This window comes from Physeter macrocephalus, chromosome 6, assembly GCF_002837175.3.
Source record: "Physeter macrocephalus isolate SW-GA chromosome 6, ASM283717v5, whole genome shotgun sequence".
NCBI lineage: Eukaryota > Metazoa > Chordata > Mammalia > Artiodactyla > Physeteridae > Physeter > Physeter macrocephalus.
Window position 1 is genome coordinate 45,631,344 of NC_041219.1, and position 4,501 is coordinate 45,635,844.

The following is a 4,501-nucleotide window of genomic DNA, read 5'->3' on the forward strand; positions in this document are numbered from 1 at the left end:
CGCACAGGCCCAGCGGCCATGGCTCACGGGCCCAGCCGCTCCGCAGCACGCGGGATCCCCCCGGACCGGGGCACGAACCCGCGTCCCCCGCGTCGGCAGGCGGACTCCCAACCACCGCGCCACCAGGGAAGCCCATGCATGTTCATTTTTAAGAAACCTGCCAAATACTCAATACCTTCATACCATCACATTCCTTTCAGCAAAGTATATGCTAAGTAATGTGTAAGATATAAAAATGTATGAGACAGTCCTTCCCTGTCCTTGGGGAGCTTGCATTCTGAGTGGAGCCATGACAGGTAATACATGTCAAGGCAGAATCACTGTTCTAAGTTCTCAAGAGGGCTTTGTAATTGGCTCTGCCCTGGAGCAGGCTCCAGGTTCCATCTTGGACCAAAACCGTCTCACGTAGCCCATTACATGTGCCTGGGGCTGAGCCTAAGAAGAGGGGGGTGTAAAGAGCCCTCCTGTTGGGCTTTGACACTGTCACTGTATCCAGCTGGTGACTTTGCCTGGCCATGGTTATCAGTGCACTGGGAAAACAAATTCATAAGAAGCAAACTGCAGCATGCTTTAATCTGATGGACAACTTCCGGGTTATTCTCCAGCCCTCTAACACACACTGGAGCTCTACCCTGTGAGGACTTTTTTAGACAATATTTAAGTGAATTTCTTACATGAAGTGCTTAAAGAATCTAGTACCCCTTCAGGATGATGGAAGCAGTGATGCAGAGTTCTAGCGCCCTGGTTTCCATCCATATAACAAAGTATTTTAATCAGAGGTGAACTGCCCACAAAGAACCACGACAAAAGATTATTAAGTAAGATAATAATGAAGGATTTTGTGTTCACGAAATCCATTTAGGGACTTCCCTGGCGGTCCAGTGGCTAAGACTCCACGCTCCCAATGCAGGGGGCCTGGGTTTGATCCCTGGTCAGGGAACTAGATCCCGCCTGCCGCAACTAAGAGTTTGCGTGCCACAGGTAAAGATTCTGCACGCGGCAGTGAAGACCCTGTGTGCCACAACTAAGACCTGATGCAGACGAGTGAATAAATAAATAAATAAATATTTTTTAAAAAAGAAGAAAAATCCATTTTTATGTGGAAGAAATTTCCTGCTCTTGTTTATAATCTTGCTAGAGCCAACTTTTGGCTTCTGGGGAAATCAGAAAGGACCTGAGATCCATACCTAGTTTCTCTCCACAGTTCTCTTTCTGCAGTGCTGAGTGGACTCAGGGCTATAATTAGAACTGGTGATAGATTTTGAAACTGAAGGCTGTTCAGTTACTGGTTTCTGTATTTGCCTTACCCTAAACTTGCCTGAGGACTGGAGTTGAGGTGAAGAGGCCGCCACAGGTAGGGGAGGCCAAGAGTTCATGCCATCTGAGCCACTGCCTGGGGCAAACAGGTGGAGCTCCCTTTCCCAACCACCGGCTCTGACTTCTCCCTCTCGCCTCCCGATTACTGCCGGGCATCTGCGCGTCCCCCGCGTCGGCAGGCGGACTCCCAACCACCGCGCCACCAGGGAAGCCCATGCATGTTCATTTTTAAGAAACCTGCCAAATACTCAATACCTTCATACCGTCACATTCCTTTCAGCAAAGTATATGCTAAGTAATGTGTAAGATATAAAAATGTATGAGACAGTCCTTCCCTGTCCTTGGGGAGCTTGCATTCTGAGTGGAGCCATGACAGGTAATACATGTCAAGGCAGAATCACTGTTCTAAGTTCTCAAGAGGGCTTTGTAATTGGCTCTGCCCTGGAGCAGGCTCCAGGTTCCATCTTGGACCAAAACCGTCTCACGTAGCCCATTACATGTGCCTGGGGCTGAGCCTAAGAAGAGGGGGGTGTAAAGAGCCCTCCTGTTGGGCTTTGACACTGTCACTGTATCCAGCTGGTGACTTTGCCTGGCCATGGTTATCAGTGCACTGGGAAAACAAATTCATAAGAAGCAAACTGCAGCATGCTTTAATCTGATGGACAACTTCCGGGTTATTCTCCAGCCCTCTAACACACACTGGAGCTCTACCCTGTGAGGACTTTTTTAGACAATATTTAAGTGAATTTCTTACATGAAGTGCTTAAAGAATCTAGTACCCCTTCAGGATGATGGAAGCAGTGATGCAGAGTTCTAGCGCCCTGGTTTCCATCCATATAACAAAGTATTTTAATCAGAGGTGAACTGCCCACAAAGAACCACGACAAAAGATTATTAAGTAAGATAATAATGAAGGATTTTGTGTTCACGAAATCCATTTAGGGACTTCCCTGGCGGTCCAGTGGCTAAGACTCCACGCTCCCAATGCAGGGGGCCTGGGTTTGATCCCTGGTCAGGGAACTAGATCCCGCCTGCCGCAACTAAGAGTTTGCGTGCCACAGGTAAAGATTCTGCACGCGGCAGTGAAGACCCTGTGTGCCACAACTAAGACCTGATGCAGACGAGTGAATAAATAAATAAATAAATATTTTTTAAAAAAGAAGAAAAATCCATTTTTATGTGGAAGAAATTTCCTGCTCTTGTTTATAATCTTGCTAGAGCCAACTTTTGGCTTCTGGGGAAATCAGAAAGGACCTGAGATCCATACCTAGTTTCTCTCCACAGTTCTCTTTCTGCAGTGCTGAGTGGACTCAGGGCTATAATTAGAACTGGTGATAGATTTTGAAACTGAAGGCTGTTCAGTTACTGGTTTCTGTATTTGCCTTACCCTAAACTTGCCTGAGGACTGGAGTTGAGGTGAAGAGGCCGCCACAGGTAGGGGAGGCCAAGAGTTCATGCCATCTGAGCCACTGCCTGGGGCAAACAGGTGGAGCTCCCTTTCCCAACCACCGGCTCTGACTTCTCCCTCTCGCCTCCCGATTACTGCCGGGCATCTGCCTGGTAACTGGAAGGAGTCAGGTGGGTGCAGTGGAGTCCGTGGTGGGGCAGGACCATCATAAGAAGGGGGTGATAAGTAAGATGTTATAGGGGCCGGTAAGATGAAAGGGGCAGAGACCACGCTCGTAACCCGGTCTTGGCACACACTTGTGGTCACTTACTTCTTTTCAAAGTTTTAACCAAGTTTACGGATATATTCAAGCAGGTTTTATAGTCTCAAACAGGAAATTACTAAGGAATTAATTAAATAATTTACCTTGTCTTTCAGGTATGGGCACTAGAAAAAGAGAATTCTTCCATCAGGCTCAACTGTTTCATTAGCCATTTAATGACTTGCCCTCCTGTTACTTAATTATAAATTAGATAGAACCGTGTTTTTTCTGCTTTGTCTTTTCAGTCTGCTATTCCTGCACCCATATTGTATTCTGTGTCAAATAAAATCCAGTTGGATTCTAGAACAGATGCCGCCTCTTGTGTATGTGAAAAAAGTGAACATAAAGGGACCCGTCTTTCTAGGTTGGAAAGCCAGCCTTTGAAAGTGAGATGTTTGTTCGTTAGAGCCAGAGCAGAGTTGTCCTGCAAGCACGTCTCTTGGTCATGAGGAAGCCTGGTCCACAGCCCGGCTACTGATGGCAGTCTTGGGCACGTCGCCGCTCTGCTCTTCTTCTGTAAAGTGGCTGCTGAGGACTAAATGGCGTCATGTGGGCACAGAAAGAGGCTTTGTGAACTGTTAAGAACACTATACAAATGTTAACTTTGTGTATGACATGTTGCTTTCTCTTCTTAGTTTAGAAAAGTAAACTTGAAGAAATCTAATAAGTAATCTTGGCTGCCAAAGGAGTAATCTATGAACTCAAGTTGGAAATCGATGTTATTTAAAATTGAGTTAACGGGAGAATTCAAGTTTCCTTCCCCACCACCACTCTTTGCAATTTGTTTAAAATGCCTTGGCCATGGAAAGAACTGCCAGGTCTAATACTAATTCAATGGCTGTATAGTCTTTAACTGAGAGGCAGGTTAGTTTACTGCAGTGGTTCTCAAAGTATGGGCTGAGGACTTCCGAGGGTACCAGAAACCCTTTCGGGAGGTTCACAAAATTCCTTTTCCGACTGCATGACTGTATGAGGCCAGCTTTTCTTTATATCCTTCAACCAAAGCAACGTATTGAATGAAGAAGCAGAGGTGAGGATCGAGGTGTCTTCTACTAAGTCGGATATAAAAGAGATTTGCAAAAATGTAAAACAATGCCACTCTTCTAATTTGTTTTGAAAAATAGTTACTTTTAATAAAGATATTTACGTTAACATGTGATGGGTTTTTGTTCTTTTAAAATCTTTTAAATTTCTCGGTCTGATTTCCATTGTAGTAAATAGATATAACCCACACCAAATCTCTATGGGGTCTTCAACTTTTAAGATCATAAAGGGATCCTGAGACTAAAAAGTTTGAGAACCTCTAGCTTAGTAATTCAGAACTTCGAATTCAAACCTGGATCGAGCCCAGCTTCCCCACGTTGCCACCACACAGAGCAAGTTCTCACGGAGAGGTGGCTGCTGCCATCGCTGTTACTTTAGGGCTTCCACCCTCGGCAGAAATCTGCTCCTTTAAACCCTTTTCAAGTGGCCAT

At 45.5% G+C, this 4,501-nt stretch overlaps 1 non-coding gene across 1 annotated transcript in view; it reads left to right on the forward strand.

Moving 5' to 3' along the window:
- Positions 1-3,334, forward strand: part of LOC102983946 (uncharacterized) — a 4,610-nt gene extending 1,276 nt beyond the window's left edge. Inside the window, exon 2 of the transcript XR_008617592.1 lies at positions 3,143-3,334. This is a non-coding gene — a transcript (uncharacterized protein). The remainder of the gene's footprint in view (positions 1-3,142) is intronic.
- The last annotated feature ends 1,167 nt before the right edge of the window (positions 3,335-4,501 follow it).